At 46.7% G+C, this 24,406-nt stretch overlaps 1 protein-coding gene across 1 annotated transcript in view; it reads right to left on the bottom strand.

Annotated features, from left to right (window-relative positions):
- Positions 1–24,406, bottom strand: part of LOC124596135 (cytochrome b5 reductase 4) — a 343,575-nt gene that overhangs the window by 61,022 nt on the left and 258,147 nt on the right. The gene's annotated exons all lie outside the window — the stretch shown is intronic.

The following is a 24,406-nucleotide window of genomic DNA, read 5'->3' as shown; positions in this document are numbered from 1 at the left end:
GGAATTCAAAGTGCGGTGCGGTTCCACCCAGACAGGTAAGGTGTGTAGCAGTGAAGAACGCAGCAATTTTTGTGCCTGGAGGGCACTGACTGTTTCTAACAACAAGGTGCCATTTCGTAATCTGGAACAAGACTTTACAGGACCTGCAATTGCGTCGACACCTTTCTGAATAATAAAAGGGTTGACTGTGGAGAAGTCGTGACCTTCGTCAGACCGAGAAACAACAAGGAACTGTGGCAACGATGGAAGAACTGTCTGTGGCTGAGACTCATTGAACTTACGCTTGCGAGCAGACATAGTAGAAGATGAGGAAACCATTGCAGAAGTATCCCCCATGATTACCGCCATCTGCGATGGCGCGCTCCTCCCTTGTGGGGGCCCTCTCTGAGGGCACTCCCGCCTTAGATGATTGTTCACACCTCAAGTCACACCTCCCGAGAAACGGACGGAGGGACCAATTGGCACTTTCAGAAGGTATCAGCTGGGGTAATCACCCCTCCCTGGGCCTGGCCGTTACCAGGGGGTACGTACGTGTCCTACCTGTCTACCCGGGGTGGGGAATTACGCGTTACCCCGTCACCGGCTACGCATGGAAATACGTGGGTCGGCCTTCAGACACGCACAGGGAAGAAAAAAGAGAAAGGGGAAAACAAAGAAAGGGAAAGGAAAGAAGAGAGGTCTCAAACGCTGCAGCGGAGAAAAGGGTAAAGAGAAGAGGTAAGGAAAAGAGAAGGACAAAGGAAGGCTGAAGACTTGCAAGCACAGAAAGCAAGAATGTGTTACATTTTCGAGCGTCTGTCTCTGGATGTAGGCACAAAACATACTCCCAGAGGGGGAGAAAGGGAAGGAAAGAGGCGGAGGTGAGCGGGGGCGAGGATGGGGGATGGGGAAGGATGTAGAAAAGGAAAGTATGCAGCCCGGAAAGGAAGGAGGGCCACATTAGCTCGGGGTCCCATGCTCGCTACACACGTATCCACAAAAGAGTTGTGGACCCCCTGGGGGGAGGGAGGGAGGGAGAGGGAGAGAGGGAGAGGGAGAGAGGGAGAGGGAGAGGGAGAGAGAGAGAGAGAGAGAGAGAGAGAGAGAGAGAGAGAGAGAGAGATCTTGAATGAAACACATTTAGCTGTCAGGATAGTACTGTGAGAAAAGGAAATGCTTAATTCTATCTTCAAATGTTCCTTTACAAATGAAAACCTACAAGAATAGCCCCAATTTAATTGTCATAACACTGAAATGATGAGTGTAAGTGTCAATGATGTTGAGAAACAGCTGAAATCACTATAAATTAACAAAGCTCCTGGGCCTGACAATCTCTGTAAGATTCTACACTGAATTTGTGGCCGAATTAGTCCCTCTTCTATTTAGAACCTATTATAGATTCCACAAACCTAAAAATCCTTGACCAGTAGTTGGAAGAAAGCAGAGGTCACACCCCTCTACAAGAAGGGTAGTAGAAGTAATCCATACAAATATTGTCAAATGTACTAGACATCGATTTGTTGAAAAATTTTAGGAGATATTCTGAGCCCAAACACAATGAGATAGCTTGAATAGAATTACCTCCTCCAGGGCAACCAGCATGGACTCCGAAAACAGCAATTATTTGAAACCCAATTCACACTTTCCTCACATGAAATTCTAATAGTTTTGGATCAAGGCAGTTAGGTAGAAGAAGTATTTTTGATTTCTGAACAGCATTTGACTCAGTACCATACCTACACTTACTGTCAAAAGTGAAATTTGTGACTGGGATTGAGAACTATTTGATAGAGACAATGCAGCATGTTATCGTGGATGTAGAGGTAAATTCAGATGTAGAGGTAACTTACTTCAGATGTAGAGGTAACTCTACATGTGCCCCCTGGGAAGTGTTGGGACCCTCGCTGTTCATGTTGTATATTATTGACCTTGCACACAATGCTTATAGTAACCTCAGACTTTTTGTAGATGATGCAATTACCTAGGCTGAAGTACTGTCTGACAGAAGCTGCATAAATATTCAGTCAGATCTTGATAAGTTTTTAAAGTGGTGCAAAGACTGGCAACTGTGCACTTCATAAAATGAAAAAACACTGCATCCTTTGACTATAATATGAATGAGTCACAGTTGGAATTGGCATATGCATTGAAATACCTAGGTATAACGCTTTGTAGGGATATGAAATGGAATGATCACATAGGCTCTGTTGTGGATAAAGCAGGTGGTAGACTTTGGTTTATTGGTGGAATACTGAGGAAATGCAATCAGCCTACAAAGGAGATTACTTACAAATAACCTGTGTGCCCCTTTATAGAATATTACTCAAGTGTGTGAGACTCGTACCAAATAGACTAACACGGGATACTGAGCATATACAGGGAAGGGCAGCATGAATGGTCACAGGTTTATTTGACCCATCAGAGAGTGTTACAGTGATGCTAAACAAAATGAACAGGCAGACTCTTGAAGATACACATAAACTATCCCGAGAAAGTCTACTAACAAAATTTTGAGAACCAGCTTTAAACGACGATTCCAAAAATACACTACGACCCCCAACTATCACTCACAAATAGATTGTGAGGACAGATTAAGAACCATTACAGCACAGAGGCATTCAAACAATCATTCCTCCAGTGCTCCATACATGAATGGAATGGAATGGGAAGAAACCCTAATAACTGGTACAATGTGTCGTATCCTCTGCCATACACTCTGTAGTGGTTTGCAGAGTATAGATGTAGTCTTTAGTCTTGGTTCCACTATGAAGCACAATGTCAGAACTTCTCTATGGTATCTTTGCCCTTCCTAAGGCCAAACAGACCACCATCTAACAAATCCTCAATTTTTCTGAAAGTTTTATGGTATGCCTCCAGATTCATAGATTCTACAAATCAACTCAAACTGTCGTTTGGTCGCCAATGACTACTTTAAAAATTCCAAATTAATGTTATCTATGCCTTCCATCTCACTCTTAAACCACAGTTAAATTTTTACTAATACTGGATCCCCCCCACCATGGACCATGGACCTTGCCGTTGGTGGGGAGGCATGCTTGCCTCAGTAATACAGACAGCTGTACTGTAGGTGCAACCACAGTGGAGGAGTGTGTGTTGAGAGGCCAGACAAACGTGGTTCCCGAAGAGGGGCAGCAGCCTTTTCAATAGTTGCAGGGGCGACAGTCTGGATGATTCATTGATTTGGCCTTGTAACATTAACCAAAAGGCCTTGTTGTGCTGGTACTGAGAATGGCTGGAAGCAAGGGGAAATGAAGAGCTTTAATTTTTCCTGAGGGCATGAAGCTTTACTGTATGGTTAAATGATGATGGTGTCCTCTTGGGTAAAATATTCCGGAGGTAAAATAGTCCCCCATTTGGACGTTGTTATCAGAAGAAACAAAACTGGCATTCTACGAATCAGAGTATGGAATGTCAGATCCCTTAATTAGTTAGGTAGTTTAGAAAATTTAAAAAGGTAAATAGATAAGTTAAAGTTAGATACAGCAGGAACTGGTGAAGTTCGGTGGCAGGAGGCAGAAGACTTCTGTTCAAGGGAATTCAGGATTATAAATACAAAATCAAACAGGGGTAGTGCAGGAGTAGGTTTAGTAATGAATAAAAAAATAGGAGCACAGGTAAGCTACTACAAACAGCATAGTGAAGGCATTATTGTGACCAAGAGAGACATGAAGCACAAGCCTAACACAGTAGTACAAGTTTATATGCCAACTAGCTCTGCAGATGACAAAGAGACTGATGAAATATATGATGAGATAAAAGAAATTATTCAGCTAGTGAAGGGAGACAAAAAAAATTTAATAGTCATGGGGGACTGGAATACGATAGTAGGAAACGGAAGAGGCGGAAAAGAAGTAGGTGAATATGGAACGGGAGTACAGAATGAAAGAGGAAGCTGTCTGGTACAATTTTGCACAGTGCATAACTTAATCAGAGCTAACACTTGGTTTAAAAATCATGAAAGAAAGTTGTACAAATGGAAGAGGCCTGGAGATACTGGAAGGTTTAAGATAGATTGTATAATGGTAAGACAGGGATTTAGGAACCAGGTTTTAAATTGTAAGACATTTCCAGGGGCAGATGTGGACTCTGACCACAATCTATTGGTTATGAACTGTAGATCAAAACTAAAGAAACTGCAAAAATGTAGGGATTTGAGGAGATGGGACTTTGATAAACTGGAAGAAACAGAGGTTGTAGAGAGTTTTAGAGAGAGCATTTGGGAACGACTGGCAGTAATGAGGGAAGGAAATACAGTGGAGGAGTAATGGATGGTTTTGAGAGATGAAATAGTGAAGGCAGCAGAGGAGAAAATAGTTAAAAGGATGAAATCCTTGGGTAACAGAAGAGATATTGAATTTAACTGATGAAAGGAGAAAATATAAAAATGCAGTAAATGAAGCAGGCAAAAAGAAATACGAATGTCTCAAAAATGAGATCAACAGGAACAACAAAATGGCTAAGCGGGGATGGCTGGAGGACAAATGTAAGGATGTAGAGGCATATATCACTAGGGGCAAGATAGATACTGCCTACAGGAAAATTAAAGAGACCTTTGGAGAAAAGAGAACCACTTGTATGAATATCAAGAGCTCAGATGGAAACCAGTTCTAAGCAGAGAAGGGGAAGCAGAGAGGTGAAAGGAGTATATAGTGTGTCTATACAAGGTCAATGTACTTGAGGGCAACATTACAGAAATGGAAGAGGACGTACATGAGGATGAACTGAGAGATACAACAGTGCATGAAGACAGAGCACTGAAAGACCTAAGTTGGAACAAGGCCTCGGGAGTAGACAACATTCCATTAGAGCTACTGATAGCCTTGGGAGAGTCAGCTATGACAAACCTCTACAATCTGGTGAGCAAGATGTATGAGACAGGTGAAAGACCCTCAGACTTCAAGAAGAATATAATAATTCAAATCCCAAAGAAAGCAGGTGTCAAAATTACCTAAGTATCAGTTTAATAAGTCACGACTGCAAAATACTAGCATGAATTCTTTACAGACAAATGGAGAAACTGGTAGAAGCTGAACTTGGGGAAGATCAGCTTGGATTCTGTAGAAATGTTGGAATGCGTCAGGCAATACCGACCCTACTACTCATCTTAAAAGATAGAGTAACGAAAAGCAAACCTACATTTCTAGCATTTTTAGACTTAGGGAAAGCTTTTGACAAAGTTGACTGGAATACTCTCTCTCAAATTCTGAAGGTGTCAGGGGTCAAATACAGGGAGTGAAAGGCTATTTACAATTTGTACAGAAAGCAGATGGCAGTTATAAGAGTTGAGGGGCATGAAAGGGATGCACTGGCTGGGAAGGAAGTGAGACAGGGTTGTAGTCTATCCTCGATGTTATTCAATATGTATACTGAGCAAGCAGTAAAGGAAACAAAAGAAAAATTTGGAGTAGAAATTACAATACATGAAGAAATAAAAACATTGAGGTTCGCCAATGACATTGTAATTCATCAGAGACAGCAAAGGACCTGGAAGAGAAGTTGAATGGAATGGACAGTATCTAGAAAGGAGGATAGAAGAACATCAACAAAAGCAAAACAGGAATAATGGAATGTCGTGTAATTAAATCAGGTGATGCTGAGGGAAACAGATTAGGAAATGAGACACTTAAAGTAATGGATGTCTTTTGCTATTTGGGGAGCAAAATAACTGATGATGGTCAAAGTAGAGAGGATATAAAATGTAAACTGGCAATGACAAGGAACGCATTTTTTGAAGAAGAAAAATTTGTTAACATCGAGTATAGATTCAAGTGTGAGGCAGTCGCTTCTGAAAGTATTTTTATGGAGTGTAGCCATGTATGGAAATGAAACATGAAGAACAAATAGTTTAGACGAGAAGAGAATAGAAGCTTTTGAAATGTGGTACTACAGAAGAATGTTGAAGATTAGATGGGTAGACCACATAACTAATGAGGAGGTATTGAATAGGATTGGGGAGAAGAGAAGTTTGTGGCACAACTTGACTAGAAGAAGGGATCGGTTGGTAGGACATGTTCTGAGGCATCAAGGGATCACCAATTTAATATTGGAGGGCAGTGTGGACGGTAAAAATCATAGAGGGAGACCAAAAGATGAATACACTAAGATGATTCAGAAGGATGTAGGCTGTATTAGTTACTTGGAGATAAAAAAGCTTGCACTGGATGGAGTAGGATGGAGAGCTGCATCAAACCAGTATCTGGAATGAAGACCGCAACAACACAACTGGATCCCCAACATTCACATCTGCACCCATGTTTTATTTATTTATTTATTTATTGTATGCCTTACAGATTTATATTTTAAAAGTAATACAATTACACTGATATAAGACACAGGGTGACAATTACTGAACTATACGAAATAAAATCTTCATAACTTCTGAATGGTATAGTAGGCCATGGGTCATGATGGAAATTAAAGTGCGTAATATTATTTGGTTTAGCAACAGAGCCCACTTTCACTTGGATGGGTTCGTCAATAAGCAAAACTGGCACATTTGGGGGACTGAGAATCCACATTTCATGATCGATAGGTCTCTTCACCCTCAACAGGTGACTGTGTGGTGTGCATTGCCCAGTCACAGAATAATTGGTGTGATATTCCTTGATGGTGCAGTAACTACTGAATGGTATGTGAAGGTTCTGGAAGATGATTTCATCCCCATTATCCAAAGTGACCCTGATTTTCATGCAAGACACCACTTGACCCCTTCGAAGCAGCAGAGTGTTTGATATCCTGGAGGAGCACTTTGGGGACTGCATTGTGGCTCTGGGTACCCCAGAGGCCAATGGCATGGGCATCCATTGGCCGCCATATTCTCCAGATCTGAACACGTGCAAATCCTTTTCTGTGGGGCTATATTAAAGACAAGGTGTACAGCAATAACCCCAAAACCATAGCTGAGCTGAAAACAGCCATTCAAGACGTCATCAACAGCATCAATGTTCCGGTGCTTCAGCAGGTCTTGCAGAATTTCACTATTCATCTGTGCCACATTGTCACTAAAGATGGCAGACACATAAAACATGTCTTAACCTAAATCCAAATATCTGTAATGACATTTACATGTTGAATAAAGTCTGTTGTAGTTTGTGACTAATTTACATTTTTTTCATATAATTCAATGACTGTCAGCCTGTATGATAAAATGATATGAATCAGCATACGCAGATACATCTGTACACTGCAGTGACTGAAGTCATAGGTAGCAATATGCACATATACAGATGGCAGTAGTACTGCTTACAAAAGAGCACTGCAATGGCAAAGCTGTCATTTGTATTCAGGTGATTCAGGTGAAAAGGGTTTCAATGCGATTCTGGCCGCGTGATGGGAACTAACACATTTTGAATGTGGAATGGTAATTGGAGCTAGATGCATGGGACATTCCATTTCCAAAATCATCTGGGAATTCAATATTCTGAGAGCCACAGCACCCAGAGTGTACCAAGAATACTAAATTTCGGGAACTACCTCTCACCATGGACAATGCAGTGGCCAACAGCCTTCACTTAACAACTGGTTAGAGTAGATTATATTTACTTTCCTTCCAATGAATCCGTAGTGAGGTGGTCCTCCAAGATTTAGAACGTGTCAGAAGAACAATCATACATGACAAATATTTACAATTAAAACAAATAAGCTAATGTACCTTCCACAGGTCCCTAGTGGAATGATTGTCTCTCTCTCTCTCTCTCTCTCTCTCTCTCTCTCTCTCTCTCTCTCTCTCTCTCTCTCTCTCTCTCTCACACTGAGAAATTCATCAGTGGATTAGAAGGAGTTGGCCACCAATATAATCCTTTAGGCTTCTCTTAAACTGAATTTAATTAGCTGTTGAGCTTTTTATGGCTGCTGGAAAATTATTGAAAATGTGTGTTCCCGAATAATGCACACCTTTTTGTACAAGACTAAGTGACTTGAAATCCTTGAGGAGATTATTCTTATTTCTAGTATTGCTGTTGGTTTGAAAAAGTGATATATTTTAATGACAAATTTCATTAAGGAATAAATATATTGGGAAGCAGTAGTTAGTATCCCTAGTTCCCTTAACAGGCCTCTGCAGGATGTTCTTGAGTTCTCACCACATATAACACTTATTGAACATTTTTGTACTCGGAAAACTTTAGCTTGGCTTGATGAATTACCCCAAAAAATAATCTCATATTACTTTATGGAGTGAAAGTAAGCATAGTATGCCAGCTATTTCATTTTTATATCCCCTATGTCTGACAGAATTCGCATTGCAAGTAGTGATTTGTTAAGACGCTTCAGCAGTTCTGTAGTGCGCTCCTCCCAGTTGAATTTATAATCAAGCTGTAATACCAAGAATTTAACACTGCCCACTTCTTCTATCTGCTTGTTAGGCACATACTTGTGGGACACCCCTTTCAGTTTCTGAACTGCATGTAGTGTGTTTTTCCCAAGTTTAGTGACGAAGATCTGGCTAGGAACCAGTGATTAATATCCACAAATATTTTATTAGCCAATCTTTCTAAGACTACAATTGATTTGCTTTTTATTGTAATGTTTGTATCATTGGCAAACAAAACAAACTTGGCATCTGGTAACGTTACTGATGAATGGTCACTGATATACAAAAGAAAAGGTAGGGGCCCTAAGGCGGAACCTGTGGGGACCCCACATGTAATTAGTTTCCAGTTAGATGATGCCTGATAGCTTAATACATGTCTCTCTCCTAATAACACCATTTGTTTCCTGCCAGAGATATAAGATTTGAACCATTCTGCAGCATTTCCTGCTACACCATAATACTCTAATTTACAGTCAAATGCCTTTGACAGATCACAAAATATACCAGGTGCCTGCAATTTTTTGTCTCATGAATTAAATACATTTTCACTGTAAGTGTAGATAGCATTCTCAATGTCTGAACCCTTTAGAAATCCGAACTGCAACTTTGGCAGTATGTTATTTGTGATAAGATGGTTATAAAGCCGATTTTAAATTAATCAAACAATGGAAAATCCAGGATGGAATGTAACAATATTAGAGAAGGAAACTTGCTGCTCACCATATAGTGGAGATGCTGAGCCACAATAGGCACACCAAAAAGTTCACACAATTATAGCTTTCGTCCATTAAGGCCTTTGTCAGCAACACACACACACACACACACACACACACACACGCACACGCACGCACGCACGCACGCACGCACGCAAATGCAACTTGCACACACACACACATCTGCAGTCTCAGACAGCTGAAACCAAAATGCGAGCAGCAGCACCAGAGCATGATGGGAGTGGCAACTGGGTGGGAATTAGGAGGAGGCTGGGGTGGGGAGGGTGAGGGATAATATGGTGGGGGTGGCAGGCAGTGAAGTGCTGCAGTTTCGGCGGAGCGCAGGAGAGAAGATGAGGGGGGGAAGGGGGGGGGGGGGGGGAAGGGGAAGGGGGAAGTAGCGGAAAGGAGAGAAATAAAAAGAAATAGAAATTAAAAGACTGGGTGTGGCGGTGAAATGACGGCTGTGTACTGCTGGAATGGCAACAGGGAGGTGGCTGGATGGGTGAGGACAGTCAGTCAGTCACTGTCCTCACCCATCCAGCCCCCACCCTGTTCCCATTCTAGCACTACACAGTCGTCATTTCATCACCACACTTCTTTTAATTTCTTCTTTTTATTTCTCTCCTTTCCACTACCTTCCCCCACCCCACCCCAATCTTCTCTCCTGCCCCCTGTCTGAACTGCAGCAAAAAAAAATGGCTCTGAGGACTACGGGACTTAACATCTGAGGTCATCAGTCACTTAGAACTACTTAAACCTAACTAACCTAAGGACTATCACACACATCCATGCTCAAGGCAGGATTCGAACCTGCAACCACAGCGGTTGCGCGGTTCCAGACTGAAGCGCCTAGAACCGTTCGGCCACACCGGCCAGCTAAACTGCAGCAGTTCACTGTCTGCCACCCCCACCATACTATCCCCATCCCCCTCCCCGTCCCAGACTTCTTATCCTCACCCAGTTGCCACTCCCATCATGCACTGGTGCTGCTGCTCGCAGTGTGGTTTCAACTGAGACTGCAGATGTGTGTGCAAGTTGCATTTTTGTGTGTGTGTGTGTGTGTGTGTGTGTGTGTGTGTGTGTGTGTGTGTTTTTTTTTTTTTTTTTTTTTTTTTTTTGTGGTTTTAGGGCGCACAACTTCAATGGTCATTAGCGCCCTGACTACTCTAAGAATGCACCGCGAGGCACAAGTTGACCACAACAACTAAAAGGGAAAACACGATAAAAGACAGACTGACAGGCATAGGATTAAAAAACAGCATCATCAAATGTCCTTAGCGAGGTGTGTCAAATTGATAAAACGAAGAACACGAGCAGCTGCTCGTGGGTCATCCGCTAAAATGGCATCGAAAGTATTTGGCAGGTTAAGATCGAGGCGCAGTGTGTTAAGATCTGGACAGGACATTAAAATGTGTCTAACCGTCAGCAAGTGCCCACATGGGCAGAACGGCGCCGGCGCAGCCGTCAGCAGATGGCGATGGCTGAACCGGCAGTGTCCAATTCTTAACCGGGCTAAAACGACCTCCTCCCGCCGAGAAGGGCGTGAGGAGGACGTCCAAGCCACGGGAAGAGGTTTTAAGGCCCGAAGCTTGTTGTCGGTAAGTGCAGCCCAATCGGCATGCCACAGAGATAATATGCGCCAACAAATCACCCTGCTAAAATCGGACGAAGGGACGCAACAAGAAGCTGTTCGAGGCTGGAGGACCGCAGCCTTGGCCGCGGCATCTGCAGCTTCGTTCCCAGGGATACCGACGTGGCCCGGAACCCACATAAAGCTAACTGGAGAACCGACGTCCACCAGCTGCTGAAGAGAGCGTTGGATCCGGTGTACGAAAGGGTGAACCGGGTACGGATCACTGAGGCTCTGGATGGCGCTCAGGGAATCTGAGCAGATGACATAAGCAGAATGTCGGTGGCGGCAGATGTAAAGAACAGCCTGGTAGAGGGCAAAGAGCTCAGCTGTGGAGACCAAACAATGGCCATGGAGCCGGTATTTGAAACTTTGTGCCTCGACAATAAAGGAACACCCGACCCCGTCATTGGTCTTAGAGCCATCTGTATAAATGAAAGTCATGTCGATGAACTTCGAACGAAGTTCCAAAAAACGGGAGTGGTAAACCGAACCGGGGGTGACCTCTTTTGGGAGCGAGCTGAGGTCAAGGTGAACGCGGACCTGAGCCTGGAGCCAAGGTGGCGTGCGGCTCTCGCCCACTCGAAAGGTTGCAGGGAGGGAAAAAGTAAGGTGTTGAAGGAGGCGACGAAAGCGAACGCCAGGGGGTAGCAGGGCAGAGACATACAACCCGTATTGACGGTCAAGAGAGTCGTCAAAAAAGGAACGATAAGACGGATGGTCGGGCATTGACAGTAGCCGACAGGCATACCGACAAAGCAGTATATCGCGCCGGTAGGTGAGTGGCAATTCGCCAGCGTCAGCATGAAGACTCTCTACGGGACTGGTATAAAATGCTCCGATCGCAAGTCGTAAACCCCGATGTTGTATGGAGTTGAGGCGACGTAAGATGGATGGCCGTGCAGAGGAGTATACGAAGCTCCCATAATCCAGCTTGGAGCGGACGATCGACCGATATAGACGAAGTAGGACGGTTCGATCCGCTCCCCACGACAGACCACTAAGAACACGGAGGACATTTAAAGAACGGGTACAACGGGCGGCCAAATATGACACATGTGGAGACCAGCTAAGTTTCCTGTCAAATGTAAGGCCTAAAAATTTGGTTGTCTCCACGATTGGGAGAGCAATGGGACCGAGTCTTAAGGACGGTGGGAGAAACTCTTTGTATCGCCAGAAGTTAATACAGACCGTCTTCTCGGCAGAAAAACGGAAGCCATTGGCGACACTCCAGGAGTAAAGACGGTCAAGAGAATGCTGAAGACAGCGCTCCAGGACACGTGTACACTGCGCGCTGCAATAGATGGTAAAATCGTCCATGAAAAGGGAGCCTGATACATCAGCTGGGAGGCAATCCATTATTGGATTGATCGCGATGGCGAAGAGAGCGACGCTCAAAACTGAGCCCTGTGGCACCCCATTCTCCTGGCGAAAGGTGTCGGACAGGACAGAACCCACACGTACCCTGAACTGTCGATCCATTAAAAAGGAACGAATAAAAAGAGGGAGGCGACCGCGAAGGCCCCATGTATGCATGGTGCGGAGGATGCCCGCCTTCCAACAGGTGTCGTAAGCCTTCTCCAAATCAAAGAACACAGCCGCGGTCGGGCGCTTCCGCAAGAAGTTATTCATAATGAAGGTCGACAAGGTAACCAGATGGTCAACAGCAGAGCGGCGCCTACGAAATCCACATTGTACATTGGTAAGTAGGCGTCGAGACTCGAGCAGCCAAACCAATCGAGAGTTAACCATTCGCTCCATCACTTTACAGACACAGCTGGTAAGCGAGATAGGTCGATAACTGGAAGGCAAGTGCTTGTCCTTCCCCGGCTTAGGAATCGGGACAACAATAGACTCGCGCCAGCATGCGGGAACATGTCCCTCAATCCAGATGCGATTGTATGTACGAAGAAGAAAACCTTTACCCGCAGGAGAAAGGTTCTTCAGCATCTGAATATGAATAGAATCTGGCCCTGGAGCAGAGGACCGTGATCGGCCAAGTGCGTTTTCGAGTTCCCGCATGGTGAATGGGGCATTATAACTTTCACAATTCGAGGAGCGGAAGTTAGGTGGCCTAGCCTCCTCTGCCTGTTTGCGGGGGAGGAAGGCAGGGTGGTAATGAGCGGAGCTCGAAACCTCTGCGAAAAAGCGGCCGAAGGCATTGGAGACAGCCTCAGGGGCCACAAGGACGTCATTCGCGACCTTCAAGCCAGAAACTGGTGAGTGGACCTTAGTGCCAGATAGCCGGCGCAGGCTACCCCAGACAACAGAAGAAGGAGTAAAACTGTTGAAGGTGCTTGTGAAAGCAGCCCAGCTGGCTTTCTTGCTTTCTTTGATAATACGACGACACTGAGCACGTAATCGTTTATAATTGATACAATTCGCCACTGTAGGGTGGCGTTTAAAAGTGCGTAAAGCACGTCGACGAGCACGTAAAGCGTCTCTACATGCTGCGGTCCACCAGGGGACCGGTACGCGACGTGGAGAAGAAGGAGGGTGAGGGATGGAATATTCAGCAGCAGCGAGAATGACTTCCGTGAGGTGTGCGACCTGACGATCGCAGCTTGTAAAGGTTTGATCCTGAAAGGTCGCCCTGGAAGAGAAGAGCCCCCAGTCTGCCTTGGAGATGGTCCAATTAGAGAAGCACGGAGAGGGGGTATGCTGCAGGAGATGGATAACACACGGGAAGTGGTCGCTCGAATATGTATCAGAAAGTGCATACCACTCAAACCGGCGTGCAAGTTGGGGAGTACATATAGAGAGGTCTAAATGGGAATAGGTGTGAGATGTGTCCGAAAGAAAAGTAGGGGCGCCAGTATTGAGGCAGACAAGATCGAGCTGGTTGAAAAGGTCTGCTAACAAGGAGCCCCTCGGGCAGGATGCTGGAGAGCCCCAAAGGGGATGGTGGGCATTGAAGTCTCCAGTTAACAAAAATGGTGCAGGTAGCTGAGCAATAAGTTGCATCACGTCTGCCCTGGTAACGGCAGATGACGATGGAGTGTAAATGGTACAAAAGGAAAACGTAAAAGTGGGGAGAGTAATGCGGATGGCAACTGCCTGCAGGCCGGTGTGCAACGTGATGGGATCGTAGTAAATATCATCCCGGACCAGCAACATAACCCCTCCATGAGCTGGGATACCTACCACAGGGGGTAGGTCAAAACGCACAGAGGTGTAGTGTGCCAAGGCAATTTGATCGCATGGGCGTAGCTTCGTTTCCTGGAGGGCTACGACAAGCGGACGGTGCAAGCGGAGCAGCAACTTCAAGTCCTCTCGGTTGGAGCAAATGCTGCGAATATTCCAGTGAATAAGTGCCATCGTAAGAAAAGAAAGATGAGAGAAGTGGTCACCTCGAAGGCCGCTTAGGGCCTGGCTTCGAGCGAGCACTGCCGCCGCTATCAGTAGGCGGACAGTCATCGTCCATTGGGTCTATAGGGTCATCGGCCATCTCGGGAGGATGGCCGGGAGGGGGAGCTTCCTCCGCCAGTGAACGGCCAGATGTACGGCGACCAGCGGTGCGGCCAGGTGAAACGGATGACGGCCTGGGGCGGCAGCCGCTGGGTGGCGCAAGAGAAGAAATGCGCCGTGGCGGGGAAGGAGAACTGTGCTTCCTATGCGCCTTTTTGGAAGGACGTGTAGTGGAAGTACCGGTCGAAGGCTGGGAGGTCGAGGTACGGAGGAAGTCTGCACGGGATGGTTCCTTCTTGAAGGCCCGTGCATCTGACTTCGGTGTCTTCGTCTTAGCAGAAGCTGAGGAAGGTGCTCGTGTCTGTGGGGTGATGGGAGGAAGAGGAGACGTCGACCGCGCGATCTTAGCACTGGCCGAACGGACGACCGTGGTGCTGAAGGTCAGATCGCATGTCTGGGTTGCTACCTCCCGGGTAGTCCGAGGAGAGGCGAGGACAGTACTGTATTTCCCCGCTGGGAGCAGCGTGGGCTTCCTACTAGCCAATAGCTTGCGAGCAGCCGAGGTGGACACTTTCTCTTTGACCCGAATTTCCTGGATACAGCGTTCTTCCTTATAGACAGGACAGTCGCGGGAGGATGCGGCATGGTCACCCTGACAGTTCACACAACGAGGAGACGGAGGTGGACAGTCACCCTCATGGGCATCCCTGCCACAGGTGACACATTTAGCCGCATTGGAACAAGACTGTCGAGTGTGATTGAAACGCTGACACTGGTAGCAGCGCGTAGGTGTCGGGATATAGGGGCGAACAGAAATAACCTCGTAGCCCGCCTTGATGCGCGATGGCAGCTTAACACTATCGAAGGTCAAGAAAATTGTCCGGGTCGGTACAAGGTCATTGTTGACCTTTTTCATGACCCTATGGACAGCCGTCACGCCCTGCTCAGCGAGGAATGATTGAAGCTCCTCGTCAGTCAATCCGTCGAGGGAGCCAGTATAGACCACACCACGAGACGAATTCAAAGTTCGGTGGGCCTCCACCCGGACAGGGAACGTGTACAGGAGGGTGGCCCGAAGCAGTTTTTGTGCCTGAAAGGCATTCTCAGTTTCTAGTAATAAGGTGCCGTTACGCAACCTGGTACAGGATTTGACAGATCCGGCTATGGCATCTACGCCCTTCTGAATAACGAAAGGGTTGACAGAGGAAAAATCCTTTCCGTCCTCAGTTCGAGAAACTACGAGGAACTGTGGGGCAGGCGGTAGTACTTTTGTCACTGTTGGCTGGTCACGTTTCCGTTTTTGGGTCGAAGTCGAAAGAGATGGAGTAGAATCCATTGCAGAGGAATCCCCCATGATTGCCAGCATCTCCGATGGCGCGCTCCCTCCTTGTGGGGACCCTCTCAGAGGGCACTCCCGCCTTAGGTGAATGTTTACACCTCAGGTCACACCTCCCGAGAAACAGACGGAGGGACCAATCGGCATGGTCAGAAGGTATCAGCTCAGGCAATCACCCCTCCCCGGGCCTGGCCTTTACCAGGGGGTACGCGCGTGCCTTACATGTCTACCCAGGGCGGGGAATTACGCGTTACCCCGTCACCGGCTACGCGTGCGAACGCGTGGGTCGGCCTTCAGGCACGCACAGGGAGGAAGGAAGAAGAGGAAAAAGAAGAGAGAGAGGGAGAAAGAGGACAGACTGTCTCAAACGCCGAGGCGGAGACCAGAGAAGGCAAGGAGAAGAAGGCAATGAGAAAGCAAGGGGAAGAAGGCAATGAGAAGGCAAGGAGAAAAAGGCAATGAGAAGGCAAGGAGAAAAAGGCAACGAGAAGGCAAGGAGAAGGCAAGGGAAAGAGTAAGGAAGACAGTGAGGTGGAGAAGAGCAAAGAAAGGAACCAACAAAAGGAAGGAAGAAACGAGAAGTGAAAAAACCAAAAGGACCACGATGATAGGTCGTGGAACCGTCCGTCTCCGGACGCAGGCGCGAACTACCCCCGTGAGGTGGATGGACTCCTTTTAGTCGCCTCTTACGACAGGCAGGAATACCGCGGGCCTATTCTAATCCCCGGACCCGCAGGGGGAGTGTGTGTGTGTGTGTGTGTGAGTGTGTGACTGTGCGTGTGTGTCTATTGCTGACAAAGGCCTTAATGGTCGATTGTACATTACATTTTCTAAAACTTTTGAAAATGCTGGCAAAAGCGAAATTGGACAGAAATTTGACACTATTTCTTTACCTCTATTCTTAAACAGTGGTTAACTTTAGCATGTTTCAACCACTCAGGAAATATTCTACTGATAAATGACTGATTACACAGATAACTTAATATGTCACTTAACTCCAAATCACATTCTTTAACTTTATTGATATTTCATCATACCGACTAGATGTTTTTGATTTTAAAGTTTTTATGATAGACATTACTTCTGCTGGGGTAATGAGGGTCAAATTCATATTATGGAAGTTACCTGAAATGTCTGGTCTGAGGTATCCCATAGCAGCATCTACAGAACCTGACAACTGCATCTTTTCAGTAACAGTTATAAAATGTTTATTAAAAAGTTCTGCAACACTATACACATCTGTCACCAATGAATCATTCATTCTTAATGCTATTTGCCCCTCTTCATATCTGGTTCTACCGGTCTCCTCCTTCACTATATCCCATATTGTCTTTATTTTGTTATCTGATAGGATAATCTTTTCCTTGTAATATATTTTGTAATATATATATATAATACATGAAGTTAAAGAATTCTTCCCATTTTGGAAACAAAATAATGCACAAAGGACAAAACAAGAAGGATATTAAGAAGTAAGACTTGCACATTACTCTTTAAAAGAATCCTACCTGTATGAAACAAAGGCCTCAGCTTGAAGAAGAAATTTCTGAAAATGTACTTCTGGAGTACAGCATTGTGTTGAAATGAATCACTGACTCTGTGTGTGTGTGTGTGTGTGTGTGTGTGTGTGTGTAAGAGGGGGAGGAAGAGTGGGGGAGGGGGAGGGGGGATGAAGAGTGGGGGAGGGGGAGGGGGGATGAAGAGTGGGGGAGGGGGAGGGGGGATGAAGAGTGGGGGAGGGGGAGGGGGGATGAAGAGTGGGGGAAGGGGAGGGGGGATGAAGAGTGGGGGAGGGGGAGGGGGGATGAAGAGTGGGGGAGGCGGAGGGGGGATGAAGAGTGGGGGAGGGGGAGGGGGAGGAAGAGTGGGGGAGGGGGAGGAAGAGAGGGGGAGGGGGAGGAAGAGAGGGGGTGGGGGAGGGGGAGGAAAAGAGGGGGTGGGGGAGGGGGAGGAAAAGAGGGGGTGGGGGAGGGGGAGGAAAAGAGGGGGTGGGGGAGGGGGAGGAAAAGAGGGGGTGGGGGGAGGGGGAGGAAAAGAGGGGGTGGGGGAGGGGGAGGAAGAGAGGGGGCGGGGGAGGGGGAGGAAGAGAGGGGCGGGGGGAAGGGGGAGGAAGAGAGGGGGCGGGGGGAGGGGGAGGAAGAGAGGGGGCAGGGGGAGGGGGAGGAAGAGAGGGGGCAGGGGGAGGGGGAGGAAGAGAGGGGGCAGGGGGAGGGGGAGGAAGAGAGGGGGCAGGGGGAGGGGGAGGAAGAGAGGGGGCAGGGGGAGGGGGAGGAAGAGAGGGGGGAGGGGGAGAGGGGGGAGAGGGAGAGGGCGAGAGAGAGAGAATTGAAGCATTTGAGATGTAGTGTTACAGAAGGATGATGAAAGTGGACTGGTAAAATATGATATGAGTCCTCCGGAAAATTTGTGAGGAAAAGTAAAGGCACCGGGACAGCAGTTCTTACATCATTGTGCTTGTAATGAAGGCAAGGCTTACTAGAAGAAGGGACATGGTGATAAGATGTCTGTTAAGACATTGAGGAATATGTACTATACAGCACCACAATAGGCAAAAACTGCACAGGAATGCAGAAATTGGAATAAATCTATCAAATAATTGAGGATGTTAGGTGTAAATGCTGTTCTAAGATTAAGAGGATGGCACAGCAGAAGTAGATTAATACAGTACATCAAAGCAGTCAGAAGATTCATGGGGAGGAGGGTAAAGATAGGGTACATCCAAAGATGTAGCCTTTGGACTTTGCCATTGCTCCACAGTTAGTCCCTAGTTGCTGATTTGGTAATCCCCACCCACTGCCAATATGACTCTTATACCTACAGGATGTCCCCCAATTAGCCACTGTGATGTTGGGGTTCAGACCCATACACCAGTATTTCTGGGACAGCTGTAACCAGTATGTTCTCAGTTCAGAGCCAAACCCTAGAAAAGTTGACTAGGCATAGTTAGCACCTACATGACAACATTGCATTTATTTATTTATTTATTTCTCAAAGTATTGACCTTCTTATTTTCATCAATAATTGCAAACGACATTCTTACAAATGACACTACCCCAGTGCCACTCGCCGATTCCAGTATACTTCGAATATGTTTTAGTCTAAGTCAAAATATGAGAGACGTATTTTTTATACATGCCCATACAGCCACTGAAGTGCTGGAAACCCACCCGAAGAAAACGCAGTTGTATTTCTGAGCACATATCATCCAAACAGTAGGAGATATAACAAAAACTTTGAAACATAATGTGCGTGGTCCTACCGTACTTTACAACTAACCACCTTTAAACATATTAATTTATTTTGAAATCCTTCCCTTACCACAAAATCTTTGAAACGGAAAAAAGTTTGTGTGTATTAAATATATATATTTATGAAGACAACCAATTATTGATAAAATTATTTAATTGTATCAATATAATAGAAAGAAACATTCCACGTGGGAAAAATTATATACAAAATCAAAGATGAGGTGACTTACCGAACGAAAGCGCTGGCAGGTCGATAGACACACAAACAAACACAAACATACACACAAAATTCAAGCTTTCGCAACAAACTGTTGCCTCATCAGGAAAGAGGGAAGGAGAGGGGAAGACGAAAGGAAGTGGGTTTTAAGGGAGAGGGTAAGGAGTCATTCCAATCCCGGGAGCGGAAAGACTTACCTTAGGGGGAAAAAAGGACAGGTATACACTCGCACACACGCACATATCCATCCACACATACAGACACAAGCAGACATATTTAAAGACAAAGAGTTTGGGCAGAGATGTCAGTCGAGGCAGAAGTGTAGAGGCAAAGAAGTTGTTGAAAGACAGGTGAGGTATGAGTGGCGGCAACTTGAAATTAGCGGAGATTGAGGCCCGGCGAATGACGAGCAGAGAGGATATACTGAAGGGCAAGTTCCCATCTCCGGAGTTCGGATAGGTTGGTGTTGGTGGGAAGAATCCAGATAACCCGGACGGTGTAACACTGTGCCAAGATGTGCTGGCTGTGCACCAAGGCATGTTTAGCCACAGGGTGATCCTCATTACCAACAAACACTGTCTGCCTGTGTCCATTCATGCAAATGGACAGTTTGTTGCTGGTCATTCCCACATAGAATGCATCACAGTGTAGGCAGGTCAGTTGGTAAATCACGTGGGTGCTTTCACACGTGGCTCTGCCTTTGATCGTGTACACCTTCCGGGTTACAGGACTGGAGTAGGTGGTGGTGGGAGGGTGCATGGGACAGGTTTTGCATCGGGGGCGGTTACAAGGATAGGAGCCAGAAGGTAGGGAAGGTGGTTTGGGGATTTCATAGGGATGAACTAACAGGTTACGAAGGTTAGGTGGACGGCGGAAAGACACTCTTGGCGGAGTGGGGAGGATTTCATGAAGGATGGATCTCATTTCACGGCAGGATTTGAGGAAGTCGTATCCCTGCTGGAGAGCCACATTCAGAGTCTGGTCCAGTCCCGGAAAGTATCCTGTCACAAGTGGGGCACTTTTGTGGTTCTTCTGTGGGGGATTCTGGGTTTGAGGGGACGAGGAAGTGGCTCTGGTTATTTGCTTCTGTACCAGGTCGGGAGGGTAGTTGCGGGATGCGAAAGCTGTTTTCAGGTTGTTGGTGTACTGATTCAGGGATTCCGGACTGGAGCAGATTCGTTTGCCACGAAGACCTAGGCTGTAGGGAAGGGACCGTATGATGTGGAATGGGTGGCAGCTGTCATGATGGAGGTACTGTTGCTTGTTGGTGGGTTTGATGTGGACGGACGTGTGAAGTTGGCCATTGGACAGGTGGAGGTCAATGTCAAGGAAAGTGGCATGGGATTTGGAATAGGACCAGGTGAATCTGATGGAACCAAAGGAGTTGAGGTTGGAGAGGAAATTCTGGAGTTCTTCTTCACTGTGAGTCCAGATCATAAAGATGTCATCAATAAATCTGTACCAAACTTTGGGTTGGCAGACTTGGGTAACCAAGAAGGCTTCCTCTAAGCGACCCATGAATAGGTTGGCATACGAGGGGGCCATCCTGGTACCCATGGCTGTTCCCTTTAATTGTTGGTATGTCTGGCCTTCAAAAGTGAAGAAGTTGTGGGTCAGGATGAAGCTGGCTAAGGTAATGAGGAAAGAGGTTTTAGGTAGGGTGGTAGGTGATCGGCATGAAAGGAAATGCTCCATTGCAGCGAGGCCCTGGACGTGCGGAATATTTGTGTATAAGGACGTGGCATCAATGGTTACAAGGATGGTTTCCGGGGGTAACAGATTGGGTAAGGATTCCAGGCGTTCAAGAAAATGGTTGGTGTCTTTGATGAAGGATGGGAGACTGCATGTAATGGGTTGAAGGTGTTGATCTACGTAGGCAGAGATACGTTCTGTGGGGGCTTGGTAACCAGCTACAATGGGGCGGCCGGGATGATTGGGTTTGTGGATTTTAGGAAGAAGGTAGAAGGTAGGGGTGCGGGGTGTCGGTGGGGTCAGGAGGTTAATGGAGTCAGGTGAAAGGTTTTGCAGGGGGCCTAAGGTTCTGAGGATTCCTTGAAGCTCCGCCTGGACATCGGGAATGGGGTTACCTTGGCAAACTTTGTATGTGGTGTTGTCTGAAAGCTGACACAGTCCCTCAGCCACATACTCCCGACGATCAAGTACCACGGTTGTGGAACCCTTATCCGCCGGAAGAATGACGATGGATCGGTCAGCCTTCAGATCACGGATAGCCTGGGCTTCAGCAGTGGTGATGTTGGGTGTAGGATTAAGGTTCTTTTTTTTTTTTTTTTTTAATCCTACACCCAACATCACCACTGCTGAAGCCCAGGCTATCCGTGATCTGAAGGCTGACCGATCCATCGTCATTCTTCCGGCGGATAAGGGTTCCACAACTGTGGTACTTGAGCGTCGGGAGTATGTGGCTGAGGGACTGCGTCAGCTTTCAGACAACACCACATACAAACTTTGCCAAGGTAACCCCATTCCCGATGTCCAGGCGGAGCTTCAAGGAATCCTCAGAACCTTAGGCCCCCTGCAAAACCTTTCACCTGACTCCACCAACCTCCTGACCCCACCGACACCCCGCACCCCTACCTTCTACCTTCTTCCTAAAATCCACAAACCCAATCATCCCGGCCGCCCCATTGTAGCTGGTTACCAAGCCCCCACAGAACGTATCTCTGCCTACGTAGATCAACACCTTCAACCCATTACATGCAGTCTCCCATCCTTCATCAAAGACACCAACCACTTTCTTGAACGCCTGGAATCCTTACCCAATCTGTTACCCCCGGAAACCATCCTTGTAACCATTGATGCCACGTCCTTATACACAAATATTCCGCACGTCCAGGGCCTCGCTGCAATGGAGCATTTCCTTTCACGCCGATCACCTACCACCCTACCTAAAACCTCTTTCCTCATTACCTTAGCCAGCTTCATCCTGACCCACAACTTCTTCACTTTTGAAGGCCAGACATACCAACAATTAAAGGGAACAGCCATGGGTACCAGGATGGCCCCCTCGTATGCCAACCTATTCATGGGTCGCTTAGAGGAAGCCTTCTTGGTTACCCAAGTCTGCCAACCCAAAGTTTGGTACAGATTTATTGATGACATCTTTATGATCTGGACTCACAGTGAAGAAGAACTCCAGAATTTCCTCTCCAACCTCAACTCCTTTGGTTCCATCAGATTCACCTGGTCCTATTCCAAATCCCATGCCACATTCCTTGACATTGACCTCCACCTGTCCAATGGCCAACTTCACACGTCCGTCCACATCAAACCCACCAACAAGCAACAGTACCTCCATTATGACAGCTGCCACCCATTCCACATCAAACGGTCCCTTCCCTGCAACCTAGGTCTTCGTGGCAAACGAATCTGCTCCAGTCCGGAATCCCTGAATCAGTACACCAATAACCTGAAAACAGCTTTCGCATCCCGCAACTACCCTCCCGACCTGGTACAGAAGCAAATAACCAGAGCCACTTCCTCGTCCCCTCAAACCCAGAATCCCCCACAGAAGAACCACGAAAGTGCCCCACTTGTGACAGGATACTTTCCGGGACTGGACCAGACTCTGAATGTGGCTCTCCAGCAGGGATACGACTTCCTCAAATCCTGCCCTGAAATGAGATCCATCCTTCATGAAATCCTCCCCACTCCGCCAAGAGTGTTTTTCCGCCATCCACCTAACCTTCGTAACCTGTTAGTTCATCCCTATGAAATCCCCAAACCACCTTCCCTACCTTCTGGCTCCTATCCTTGTAACCGCCCCCGATGCAAAACCTGTCCCATGCACCCTCCCACCACCACCTACTCCAGTCCTGTAACCCGGAAGGTGTACACGATCAAAGGCAGAGCCACGTGTGAAAGCACCCACGTGATTTACCAACTGACCTGCCTACACTGTGATGCATTCTATGTGGGAATGACCAGCAACAAACTGTCCATTTGCATGAATGGACACAGGCAGACAGTGTTTGTTGGTAATGAGGATCACCCTGTGGCTAAACATGCCTTGGTGCACAGCCAGCACATCTTGGCACAGTGTTACACCGTCCGGGTTATCTGGATACTTCCCACCAACACCAACCTATCCGAACTCCGGAGATGGGAACTTGCCCTTCAGTATATCCTCTCTTCTCGTCATCCGCCAGGCCTCAATCTCCGCTAATTTCAAGTTGCCGCCACTCATACCTCACCTGTCTTTCAACAACTTCTTTGCCTCTACACTTCTGCCTCGACTGACATCTCTGCCCAAACTCTTTGTCTTTAAATATGTCTGCTTGTGTCTGTATGTGTGGATGGATATGTGCGTGTGCGCGAGTGTATACCTGTCCTTTTTTCCCCCTAAGGTAAGTCTTTCCGCTCCCGGGATTGGAATGACTCCTTACCCTCTCCCTTAAAACCCACTTCCTTTCGTCTTCCCCTCTCCTTCCCTCTTTCCTGATGAGGCAACAGTTTGTTGCGAAAGCTTGAATTTTGTGTGTATGTTTGTGTTTGTTTGTGTGTCTATCGACCTGCCAGCGCTTTCGTTCGGTAAGTCACCTCATCTTTGATTTTATATAAAATTATTTAATTGGATAGATTAAAAAATCTACTCACCAAGCAGTGGCAGAACGCACATAAAAGACTGCTGTAATTGGCAAGCTTTCGGAGCCAGTGGCTTCTCCTTCAGGCAGAAGGGATGAAGGGGAAGGAAGAAGGGTGAATGAAGAGAACTAGAGAGGTCTAGGAATGGAGTACATTTTGGTAAAGTCACACAGAACTTCGAGTCAGGAGAGACTTACCATACAGAATGAGAAGGAAAGACTGACTGTTGGGGCTGCATCGGGTGAGATTTGAAAACCTTAGAGCTTAAAGGTGGAAGACAGGGTAATATGCAAGACAAACATTACTACTAAAACATGTGCACAAGTTAATAAGAGTGAGAAGCTAAGTCCATTGCACATAACAGAGGTAGGAGGCGGGAAAGACCATGAGACATAGAAAACTAAAACGGAGTGAAGCAAAGAGTAGTTACAGTGAAGAAAAGTTGATACAGAAGAAATTAATGTAAATTAAAGCCAGGTGGGTGCTGAGAACCAAGGACATGTTGTAATGCTAGTTCCCACCTGTAGAGTTCTGAGAAACTGGTGTCTGGCAGAAAAATCCAGATGGCGTGTGTGGTGAAAGAGGCACCAAGGTCATGTGTGTCACTTCGCAGCCTTCACTGCGGCCTGCACTGCATTACCCCACCAGCTACTTAAAAAGCAGATTTCCTGAGCCATCACATCCAATCCTGGTACTGCTGATAGTTCCACAAAACAGCTTCGGAGGACACAATTGGTGACTCAGTATTATCCTGGTCTGGAATGTGTTAATCAGCTACTTCAACAGGGCCATGACTTCCTAAAATATACCCTGAAATGACATCCACTGTGTCTGAAATTTTGCCCACCACAACTAGAACAGCTTTCTGTTGCCCTTCCAATCTCTGCAATATTCCTGTCAGACCCTATGCTCCTTCTGCACCCTCCTCCCTAACCTAT

This window comes from Schistocerca americana, chromosome 2, assembly GCF_021461395.2.
Source record: "Schistocerca americana isolate TAMUIC-IGC-003095 chromosome 2, iqSchAmer2.1, whole genome shotgun sequence".
Taxonomy (NCBI): domain Eukaryota; kingdom Metazoa; phylum Arthropoda; class Insecta; order Orthoptera; family Acrididae; genus Schistocerca; species Schistocerca americana.
This window is presented reverse-complemented; position numbering and strand designations above follow the sequence as displayed.